The sequence below is a fragment of the Neodiprion lecontei genome, chromosome 2 (genome assembly GCF_021901455.1).
Source record: "Neodiprion lecontei isolate iyNeoLeco1 chromosome 2, iyNeoLeco1.1, whole genome shotgun sequence".
NCBI lineage: Eukaryota > Metazoa > Arthropoda > Insecta > Hymenoptera > Diprionidae > Neodiprion > Neodiprion lecontei.
The window spans coordinates 26313282-26325989 of NC_060261.1; the positions used below are offsets into that span (position 1 = coordinate 26313282).

At 39.2% G+C, this 12708-nt stretch overlaps 1 long non-coding RNA gene across 1 annotated transcript; it reads right to left on the reverse strand.

Moving 5' to 3' along the window:
• Positions 1 to 8067: 8067 nt before the first annotated feature.
• On the reverse strand, positions 8068 to 10749 carry LOC124292780. Its single transcript, XR_006902697.1, has 4 exons — positions 10622 to 10749; positions 8812 to 9073; positions 8593 to 8750; positions 8068 to 8222 (listed from the first exon to the last, which is right to left on the reverse strand). It is a non-coding gene; the product is annotated as an uncharacterized LOC124292780 (long non-coding RNA).
• Between the last annotated feature and the right edge of the window lie 1959 nt (positions 10750 to 12708).

A 12708-nucleotide genomic window follows, 5' to 3' on the forward strand; every position in this document is an offset into this window, starting at 1 on the left:
ATCCCCAGGTTAACCTGGATATTTCGCCTCTCTCACTTTGGATTTGATTGGCTGAGAGTAACTACCTCTAGTAGTATATGCTCTAAGCAGCAGTGTAATATCCTACCAGAACGCTCATATGATTACGATTATCGTTATCCTATATAATTATACTGACCGCCACAACTTAAATGTAAGAATCCTCCGACTAGTATCGAGACAAAATCGTCTAGCTAGTTAAATATCCCTAGATGCAATGACATTAAAATACATTAACTAAGAACTCAATATCAAAATTCGCAAGATCCTACATCACGGAGATCTATAATATATATTATATATATATCAATATACCTTCATTACCATACACCTATGATATTGTTACGTGCCAGCCGGTATCCACGGCGGCACCCTCTCTGTGCCCTACCTTATCAGCGTGCAGTTACCATAAGAGAGCCTTACGTGCTCCTACCAATAGTCGTAGATCAATACCAACACACATAGTTACCATCGTAAAGTCCAAATTCTTTTATCGATAGTTCTCATACGACAGATTAACCGTTATTTCATCAGTCAAATTCATAACATGTATGGTATATATATTTTTTCCCATTTAACCGTTATACCTTTCAACATTAACTTGCACGTAAAATTTTTGATTTACGATCTCAACCGCAATAACCTAAAGTAACAAACACCTGCAATAGTTAAGATAATCGAGTAGACTAAACACCGGAAACGTGGGAAGAGAAATCATGGATAGCTCACAGAGAAAGAAACCCTTATTCTCAGAATTCAGGATAGCGCCTTCATTTTAATGACGATAAGACCAATTAGCGCTTCGCCGCTTGCTTCCCTAAACCAACCACCTCGCGCTAATCCACCACCGAGATCTCATTCGCTAACCAGAAACCTTACCCCAACTTTTTCTTCATCCTTAACCAATCATCCGAGACCCGCGAGAAACCGCGACGCCGTTTGAACTCATCCTACTTTCCCTGTAATTCAACCCTTCCAGAGAACAGAATAGAAGAGAAGAACTTCAGACATCATAGAGTACACAAGAAAAGATTTAGACATCATAGAGAGCAGATCAGAACTTTACCGAAATCCTAGAATCAAATCATATTATAATTAATTCAGAATCTCCGAGACTTATTAACAGTTTGTGACTGCGATAGTGACTAACATCAGTTTGTACCACAACTGTAAACCTACCATTGAGAATTAGAAGAAGATTGTTAATAAATGTGTAGTTAACCCAAGTGTTGTTATAAATAATTATTTCAATCACGCGTAGTGATGGTTGGCACGAGCCTTACCTAACAAACTCTCAGAATTGTAGGCGAGTTGAACGAAGATCTGAGGAGCTGATCAGCGGATTCCCAAGATTTACATATACCAACTACGTAAGTCAGGAGAATAATTTAAATCACGCAGCGAATCAGAATCGACTCGAAAGGTTCCTCTCAGAACGTAACAATATCCAACTACAAATATCTAGAAATTGTGATTGCAAACACGGAGTATTAGAGCCGTGTTATAGGCAACCTATATCGCACCATATAACCTTAGGAATAAGACTGGAACTGTGACCGTCAAAAGCAGTCGACGCCAAGAGTGTTATCTAACTAACAGTATCAAATTTATAAGCATTATATTATAAAGATATTACGTACTATACTTAAATATAGAAATCACAACCGTAAAGCTTCCGAACTCGCAACTGGATTACCTAATGGTGCCGCCCCATGTATAAGGGTCGAATCAGCCCCCTCCGACGCCTAACGAATGCCGTCTTCAGTATGTTTACGATTATGCTTGTTGTATACGTAGGTGTATACAACAAGTTTCGTGTTCCGTTCCGTCTATTTGCATCTCCCTAAACTCTCATGTACTCAGATTCCGGAACGGTGTGCCAGAGTATCAACTTTTATTCTATGAAATAATTAATCATAGTTGGAAAATTTAATCTTACATAAGAGCTAATTAGATAAATCTAGCTTTATCGAAACAGGCAACCGAAGCCGTATAGCACAAATATGAATCTAGGCCGTTCAATCATTCCATGAAATGTTGGTACACTTGGGGACGATGAATCTGAGAGGGCTAATTTTTCACACTAGACAGTTATGTTGGAAACACAGAGAAATTTACAGAGCCATGGTCGGCCGAGCGCAAAACAAACTGAATCTCAATAAACATAATATAACCAATGGCTGTCGAATCCAACCTTAGGATATGTGTCAATCAGTGAATCACGCTGAACTCTAAAGTTCAGTGGTGTCAATCTAGCAAGTCATCATCCCTGCGGTATTTTAAGTTAAATTCGACGGTCATGCGTACGGTCTTATAGACAGGTCTGGGCACTCCGGTTGTAAAACCATGCTCGAAAATGAAGCCGATGTTGTGAATTTTCGCCGCTAGCGCTAGTGAGGGAGAGGCCTACTTAGGCCGTGTTCGAAAATTGACTGACAGTGCTGTCAGCAATCTTTCATCTCTTTTGCGCTTCCAAGTTCATGAATAGCTCTGACTCTGTCGTAGGCAATTTTCAGTACTGTCAGTCAATTTACGAACACGGCCTTAGTACGCATACACCGGCCTCGGAGATTGCAGCGCTCCGGTCTTTGGTGCACAAATTGAGAAACACAGGCTTCAAGACGGTCACGCTGCGTTATATAGGAAGGGGCTTGGAATGCCCAGAACTGTCCATAAGACCGTGGTCATAGGTTATACTATGTTTACTGAGATTGAGTTTGTTTCGCGCTCGACCGGCTTTGGCGCTGTAGGTTTCTTTGTGATGCCAACATAATTAACTGTCTAGTGTAAAAAATTAGCTGTCTGAGATTCATTGTCCCTAAGTGTACATGGGACGACGGGGTCTTTCAAGGCTTAGAACGGTCTCGGAAATCCACTAAATTTCGTCTGCGTTCCGTTCCGTCGTTGCGAATTCCGGCGATCCGGCTTTACATGCGACGGGACGATGACATAAACTAAAAAACCACTCTTAAAACGCTGTACCGTAGTCAATACATGCGCTTTACGAAACATTACAGATCCCCGTTGCAGAACCATACAACCATTCCAGTGGTGACCAATTAAACTGTATTTCCTGGCCTCGAGTTTACACAACAAATGACGTGTTTTCAGCAATTTCCCGAATTTCATGTCGTGTATTATGTATAATCTGAGGGTTGGCTTGGATGAATCGTCCAAAGGGTCAGACTGAGTCTTTGTGAAGGAAAGATATATTTGAAAGATAATTATAATAAATAAGGTAGGATAAGAAAATGAATTGAAACTGGAAGAATAATTGTGGTGTTATAACGTGAGTAGCTCTGTATTGGAAGGATTTGAAAAGTAGAGAAACGTTGTTAATTCCAAAGCTCTTTGGCTGATTCGTTGTTTATTGAGGAGGTTTGTCCAGATTTGTAGGCAAAAGTTGGGTATTTTCAAAGGTGAGTAGACCACGTATCCAGAATTAAAAGAAGGTATGCATAAAACGTGTTTAATGATTTAAAAAGAACGAGTCATTTAGAGAAAATAATGCGAACTAGGACCTCCGTGAAGTTGGCCCCCCGAAGTTGTTATTTTTAAATCTAATTAATGCAATTCGTTTGAGAATCGTTTGAGAGGGTTTGAGAGTAAAGAAAAATCGTTTGAGAGTTAGTAGTTTTTCCGGAAAATTGATTTTAATTTGGGGTGTGAAGTTGGCCCCCATATTTTCTATCTCCTCAAAAAATGGACTTAGACGTTTAATTTTTTTTTTAATCGTTTGAGAATCGTTTGAGAGGATTTAAGAGTAGAAAAAAACTGTTAAAGAGTTAATATTTTAATTGATATTAAATAATTATTCAATGTGCGAAAACGTCAGATAAATTTATTATACGACTTTATTCCAAAAGTTCTTTCGCTCTTTGAACATTATTGCTCTCGTTGGAATGTTGCTCAATTTTTTGAAGGATTAATTGATTTTGTTACTGGAGAACACACGATGAAACAGAAACGCCAGTTCCTTCGGCGCAGAACACTCACGACCAGCCTCCAGCTGATTTTAGATACACTACGCATGTACACCGCGCATATCCATTGCGCAGGCCGGAAGTGCTCGGAAACTAGGGGAAATCATGGGGAAATCAATCACTCAATAATTATGGAATATCAATTAAAATATTAACTCTCTAACAGTTTTTTTCTACTCTCAAATCCTCTCAAACGATTCTCAAAAGATTAAAAAAAAAATTAAACGTCCAAGTCCATTTTTTGAGGAGAGAGAAAATATGGGGGCCAACTTCACACCCCAAATTAAAATCAATTTTCCGGAAAAACTATTAACTCTAAACGATTTTTCTTTACTCTCAAACCCTCTCAAACGATTCTCAAACGAATTGCATTAATTAGATTTAAAAATAATAACTTCGGGGGGCCAACTTCACGGAGGTCGAACTAGGCGCTGCTGGCAATATTGCACGAACTAGGTGCAATCAAGTACAGTGCGGGAATTAAATGCTCTCAAGAAAGTTGCACGAACTAGGTGCCTTGAAATAGTGTGCACGAATTAAGGTGCCGCTGACCAGGCATGTCCTATATATATTTCGTGATGTCAGAAGCGGGGAAATCGCCCGCACAAATCCTGATAAAACGGGAGTATGAATCTGACTGGGAAAATTTTTAAAAGATAGCTTGAATAAAATTGTACGTCTGTATCTCAGTCACTACTATCGCAGATCACTGATAACGTCTAATAAAAATGATGATGAACTGAATAAAATCACGTCGCGTCAAACATGGCCGATTGGGCTAGCGACTTGTTGAATATTCACCGCTTGTACGATATCAGAATTTATTTCACTTTTGCCAGGGAGATACCGACGTACAAAAACACACACGTAATCCGGGAAAACCTATAGCACTAGTCAGTTTTCTGTAAATATGGCACGATTTGTGCGGGCGATTTTCAGGTGACAAGAGCCCGTTCTGATGCACGAGAAGTCTGTAATTTAGTTCAACGTTGAACCTCCAAAAGCGCTGTAGTCGACCGAAGCGGTACCAGATGGTAAAACGACATGGTAATACGCACACGTCCTATGTTTCTGCTAAAGCAACAATCTGCAGTGCCGACGAGAGCATAGGCTTTTCGGTGGATACGAAAAAATGTACAACTCACTCAGAATAACCGCTAGATTTTGAAATTCTTGCATATCATAAGGCATCGTTTGGAAATTGTGACATCAGGTTACAATCGCGGTAACTATTCGTAATTGCACGTAGTCCGACTGTATGTGAACGGGGCATTCCATGCGAAACCGACCAACCCGTGACCCCGACCAATTTCGATTCTATTGAAAATTTTACACTTTCTTGTACCTGCCAAAAGCAGTCTTTCTGAAATGTTTTAGATGTTTGTCTCAACCCATCCAAGCACCTTAAATTTATCAAAATTTCGCACAATTTTTTTTTTAAATGCTCATGGCTTTTCCAAAACCCGATATTAAAATAACATACTGTTTCTTTTCTCGTTTTGAGTCGTAGTTCCGCAAAAAAATTATTCTTTTTCATTTTATTGAACGGTTTTGGGGCATTCTACATCGAGCACGCACCACTTAAATCTGCCTTTTTTCATCGATTCGATAGAAAATCATTAACAAAAACGAAAATACCTATCCCTTAATTCCTGTTCGTCGAAAAGGCAGTACGCGACCCAGTACTAACTTCATGTGGTCATAAGTTTTGTGCCCAATGCATTAATATGTGGCTGCGGAAAAAAGGTACGTGCTGTCCTGTGGATAGTCAACCGTTACAGCCGGAAAGTGATTTATTCCCAGATCTCTTCACACGACGAGAAATATCCCAACAACGAGCACATTGCCCCTACCAAAAATTTGGATGTGCCATCGAATTGTCGCCCATTGACATAGACAGTCATATGAATAAATGTGACTTTAGAAGACAAGTTGGTGAACATGTTTCATGCCCATTTAAATCCATTGGATGCTCTGATATTATTATTTCGGAAGAAGAACTGAAAACGCATTTGGAACATTCAACAAGTTCACATCTCACTTTAGTGGCGAACATTCCAAAATTAACCTCCTTGGAACAAACTGGTTCAAGTACCAGAGCCATGGAATACAAATGGTGGGACCCACCCCCAAAAAAAAATTTGCTCTCAACCCAAGATGGCGAATAATTGACATAGAATGCCCCATATACGCTCCGGATATCCTCATCTAATAGTAGCATCGATGTCCGCAAAATTGTCGTACTTACAGATTATTGACCGAAAGATTAGATGCGGCAGTAAAATAAATACCGAAATTGCAGGAAACACGCATGTATAGGCGTGAGGGTTTAGGGTTGAGATAAAAAATTGTGCTCTTGAACAGACCATTATTTATTTATTTAGAGCAAATTTGGGAGAAGGGGGGGGGCGGTTGACAATCGTCCGAGCCTGTTTTTAAGATTACCCTAATATATACGCGAAATTGTTTCTGAGCCGGATGTGTTTAACAATAGTAGAAATACATCCCGCAAAAAATCTATGTCACTGTACATACATACAATTACCGTATACAATGGTTCAAGATTCGTGGCAAATATTTTATAGGGCCGATCCTTGTTAAAACTCTGATGAAGATTTGCTTGCCAATTTTTTCTGTTTTTAATTCTCAACAAATAAGGATTTCATACTAAAATTTGCTTCGTTTCATTTGTCAATTACGCCTAGTTCTGAATGATGCTACCAATTTTTTTTTTTACATTAGACGAATTACCTGAAAGTTACTCATTTGGTAGAAATCGTTATAAAACTACATACCGTGACTTCTCGTCGATGGTATACGCTACGGATACGCTAGTGAGTTTTGGGTTGGTTTCCGCATCGTATACGACCTACGAAAAGTCAGGGTATGTGTTACTGCTGTACATCAAAGTCCGGCACGGTCAATCATGCGCCCAACTGAAAATTGCTACGAAAGACCATAAAAAATCATTCGAAGACGTTACAATTTTCTACGGATTCACTGCAATCCTATAAGATTTCACAGAAATTTGGAACTCTCAAAGGAATCAACTTCTTCGGATTCCAAGTACTATCCCTCCTTTTTTGAAATTCAATACCACTCGTTTATATTATAATCCTCCCTCTAGTTTATTGAATGTGAAACAATAACAGTTTTCCGTGAATTTCTATCAAATGAGGAACTTTCATGAAACAATTTTTCTAATGACGAAATAACTTATGTAACATCTATGATGTCTGGCGAAATTGCCCAACAATACACAAATAAAACATTTATCAATAAGTAAAATTGATTCCCTCAACCATCGCACGAGAGATTTTGTCATGAATATAGGACTTTTTACGTGTGTATCAATAAGTGCTATGAATGAAAAATTCCTAATATTTTAAACATTATTATCTGCATTTCTTCTCTGCCAGATATTTATTTTCCATCAGATTGACGCGGACGGGTAAAGTCTAATATAAAAAAAACATTCGTGTTTTATTGTATCGGTATAGGGAATACGTGTTACGAGTGCTGACTTCAACCCTGATTTTCTAGTAAATGCATGAAACAATTGTGTTAAAAATTTGTAAAGATATTAATCGTTATCCAAATTAAAAGTTTAAAAAAAATGTAGCTCGATTACACGCCATAGAGCTTACCGTAGTAATACCCTAATTTTATTTCGCAGTAAACAGATAATTCGGGCATGAATCCAAACTAATTCAAATCAGCTTGACTTAATTTTCCAGAATTCATTTATTTTTCAGTTAATTCTCATTATTTCAGTTAGAACTTTTAGTAGTTCAGTTAATGCTTATTAATTCAGTTATTTCGTATTAATTCAATTAATTCTCATTAATTCAGGTGCATTATAATGAATTCACAAACCTATCGGCACGACAATTCACCGAGTTATTTCCCCCTCGGGCTGCACGGTAGGGTTTTCTTCAACGTGATTCGTAAATAGGAGGATTATGGGAAGTTGTGGGATGAATAGTACTGACCAGATCAAGAAGAGTATTTTACAAAATTATATTTTATTTGAAAAAATAAAATTTAATAAAAATTGAACGTTCGCTGGTTGCGCCCCCCACTCCCGGCCCTGCGGTTTCCCCTACCACCTCCTCGACGGCGGCGGTGCCGGTTTCGGCGGCTGCCTTCCCCTCGAGGAACGGGACCGCCGGTGGTCATAGCGGCTGCCACCGCCACCCGGACAGCCTCCGTGATCCGTTCCTATCAACAACCAAATAATTGTGATCCAATGTCACGAGCATATTTGACCGATGAGCAGCTATTCTACATGAAATTATAAAATACGAAAACAGTGAAAAGTAAAACTGTTTCGCCACGGAAATGACAGTATACAGCGGTTCACACGCGGCGAGGGTATAACATCCCAACTCCTTGGGCAATAAAAATGTGTCAGAAAAATATGGTATGCTTCGCGAAGATATCTACTTACGGTCATCGTTACATTATACTGGCTACTGCCTAGTTTTTGAAAATTACACAATTAAACCACTTTTTAATTCTTAGACAGACTCTTACAATAACTGCAAAAAAAAAAAATTGGAAACAATCAAATATGTAGTTGGGGACGTACCTCTAGCGTCGGGCTAGCCGCGCGAGCAGGCCTCGCCGCCGAAGAGGCAGCAGGAGAGGGCGGCGGAACAGCATCATCGGGGGCTGGAGTGGCGGCGGTGGCGGCTGAACAGCGGCCGCCATCAACAGACCCTGTCGCTCGCCGTAGAGTTCCGGAATCTAGGCAAAGAAAATGCATAAGCACACGCGTAATTATGTACGAAAACACAAGATTACTTACCGGCGTTAGGGGCTGTTGAGGCTCCTGCCGCCATCCATACCACTGGGGCGGCGCGTTGCCCCAATGGTATCCCGGACGTGGGGGATTCGGGTTGACCCCCCACGCCACCCCCGGCTGCTGGATTTTAGCGGGACCGGGGGCCTCAGCCGCACACTTACACCTCCGGGACATTGAGGTTGCGCCTCAACGCCCGGAGGTGGTGGCTGGTTCGGATCCACCCGAATCCCCGCTGGATTCAAAATGCCTTCTTGATTGTTGTTTCCTAAAAAATAAAGTTTGCAAAATTAGTCCTATGCCAAATCAACGATTTATCAAAATCAACGCGAGCGACCTTCCCTACATCCGCTTTGCTAGTGCGGCAGTTGCCAGGTGTTTAGGTATACATACAGTACTTGGAAATACAGAAAAATATATCGCTCGCGAATAATAAAATTCATTCAAAATCTTGGTCCCGAATTCCCAGCCTATATACCGCATCGCGATGGCCACTAAGCTAAAAATAATCGATGCATCGGTTAATCGAGTCGAAAAAAATTATGGAATAAGACTCGATTGAATCGGTAATAATTTATCGATTAATCGATCATTTGATATTTTATTGAAATTGTGCATTCGAATCCCTAATTTAGTGCGGTTTATAAATATTCTCGAGCTGCTGAAGCTGAATAGAGGGTGGCTCAAAGAAACAAAAAAAAAAAAAAACAGAAAAATTAACGCCCCAATTCAAAACCTGAATAAACTAAGATCGCGTTTCTCTATCCGCAAGATCTTTCTAAAGCGAAGCTTTCCAAATCAAAGCTCTTACGCACGTTTGTAATGGGGATCTGACTCACGAAAAGTGAAACATCAGAAAGGGAAGTTGCAACGCGTATTGTTGCTGTGAGTAAAGCGAACCAGAGTACTAGAGAAGGTAACTGCGAAAGTTTCAGTGTAATCGGATTATAAATATTATAACTATGAATGATTTTATAAAAAAACGCTCGGTGCGCGAGCGGCTTGTACAGCGTTCGTACGCTGCGGTAACGGAATATTACGCGTTATTCGCAAATTTTGCTAACACTGCGATGGTACATTGCAAAGTTTATTGTCATTTAATTATTTACAATGTTTATGTGTATCGTTGATCGTACCCACGTACCATTCGTCTCGCCGTTAATTATTTTCATACATGTGTGAAAATCAACATTTGTCATATGTTAATAAATATTTAACAACAGAGAGCGTAGAATAGGTATGCGAAAAAAATGATTAACGAGTACAAAATTATTGATTTCGATAATTTCGCGTGGATTTCGATGTAAAAAATGTTGAATTTTACAATGAAAACAGTGGGACGTATTTTTATAATAAAAAACATAGTTAACAATTCCCTGAGTTTCCGAAAAAAAAATCCATGACAGTTCCATGACTATTCCAGAATTTCCGAATTCCCAGGCTTTTACAGGTTTTCCAGAATTCCCTGACCAGTAGCGACCCTGTTATTTATAGCTCAAATGATATACATACATTACATAAAAAAAAAACCTAAAAAGATGTAGGATCACCATTTTTCACGTATTATGTGGGATTAACATAATTTTGATTATTACGGAATTTGGCTTTTTGCGAGTGGTATTGGGCCGGAGCTGCCATGCATAAACATAGGCCCATCTCCCACCGCCCGTTACTCGCGGGCCCAGACCTACTACCTTAAAATATTTTGTACGCTATTGATGTTTTTCGATAACACCAATAATTCGAAAGAATGCATTTTCTGCGTGCAAAAAAGTATTTACGCGCTAAATATTATGATTGGTGACAAATTACTTACGGTTCATCGTTGCCGGTGGTTCGTGAACGACTGACTCTCTTCTGAGTCTTTTGTCGACGCTTGCGCTTCACACACGCCACTGTCCCCACTATCCGCGCGGCCGTCACTTCTGCGTTTCCTCGCGTACCGTCTACATCACAACTGTATAATGTATATATACCGGGACAATCTCTTGAAACTATACATATAACGCGCATGCGCCAAATAATTTAATCTCATTGGTCGGTGAAATCGCGCCGCGGTGATGTTTTCATCTGCTGAGCAAGGCGCCAACGTACACTAAATGAAACAAAAGCTGTAATTCTCTCGCGCGTAAAGCCGTGGATTGAGGTTATGCTGCTGTTTATTTTTACGTAGCGTGAATTGTCTAAGAAGAATAGTATCGTTCAGCAATACCGTGGTTGATTTCGGAAGATATTCAACCGACGCAATAAAGAATTTAACGGAAAAGCAAATATCAAATGATACAGAAATTGGGTGTTATTTATTGAAAGAAGAAATCTAATATTCAACGTGAAATGTCATTAACAAGTCGGAATCTGGACAAACAGAGGTAGGTAAGTAAAAACAATGTTTATTGTGAACAGATTCTTTGTTTACATAAAATTAAAAATAAATGAATGGTTGAGACCCAGTAGAAGGTATTTCCAGAGTAGATTCGTTACGGTGCAGTGCTCCAGAAGTCAGTAATCAGTGCCGATGAACATGAAACAAATAAAAGAGATGAGTAACAAGGAATAAAGAAATTATTCATCTTAAACACGAAGCTTAGGAGGACAAAGAGTAGCAATTAACAGAAAACGTACCCGACGCAATACTCACAAAAAACCTCGCCGACATCATTGATTAGTTGACAAAGTTTTTGCAGCTCCATTGTACAACAATCAATGTTCCGTTAACAAAGAGGGTTCACCAGAATCCAAGAATAAAAAGAGAAAAAGAACAGCAGTTAATATTACAGTGTAAATCATGCTATTAATGAAAAATTAGGAAACAAACAATAACTTACAAGACAATCGTCCGATAACACTGGAAGACCAATCTCCACTCTTCTGATCACCCCTCGTCTGGCCATTGGTGGCCTTTCAAAAAGTGCTGCCGTTTCTTTTGCCTTCAAAAATACCGAAAGATCCTGTTTGATAATAATAGCTTCTAATATTTTCAGGTACGAAATAATTCATTGTCAAAGCGGGACTAAATTTGTCAGGCACGGAAGCATGTAAGTAAATTTCCAATTACGTGATCTTTGACAATGACAATATTTTAACATGGATTCAATGATAAAATTGGTTTTTTTTTCAGCAGGCTCGAAGTTTAAACTTTAATTAACACGAGGAAAATTATGCCTTACCTGATGGTCAAAACGTTTAGGTGGCAAGGATCCTGGTTTCTCGAGCGGTGCAATCATTAGAACCATCGAACCTGGTTGTTTCGTCAGACATCAGGTGCCAGAGTGAATTTTATCAGGCCATCGCCACCTTCTTAACATCACTTGAGGCAAAATTGAAGAGCGGGATATACTACAGATCATAATGGCTGACTATCCCATCATTTTACTTTGATCGAGCCAATAGCGACAAGTTTGTTACTTAACCGTTGCTGCCAATTCATTCTACCGAGGAATCATTCTGTGCACCATTGTAATTCAAGCATTATTATTGACCAGCATTGTTTTTCAAACTTTATACCATTTGATTTGGTATCTTATTTTGAAGCTTACTTTTACTCTCTTTGGCATTGAATTCAGATAAATAGTTTTTCAAGTCCTCAATTAGATTGTAGGGTTGAATTTTGCTAGGCAAACTGAATCAATCTAAATCTAGAACTGTTAAATAAGTTCAGTTAAAAATGTCTTTAAATTTAATCTTAGTTGACGGTGTCATCTGGCTAGCTAGTTGCACGATCAATTGAAACCAAATTCAATTTTACACTCTTTGTCGGGTCCTACGCTAAGACTGAAAGCTTGTGAATCTCCATGTACCGCAATTATTTCTGCATTTCATGTTAGCATTATCTGGAGCAAAAAAAATCCCATTTTGAGATTGAAAATGGAATCTGAAACACAGAGTTATTCAATAGCACGAATT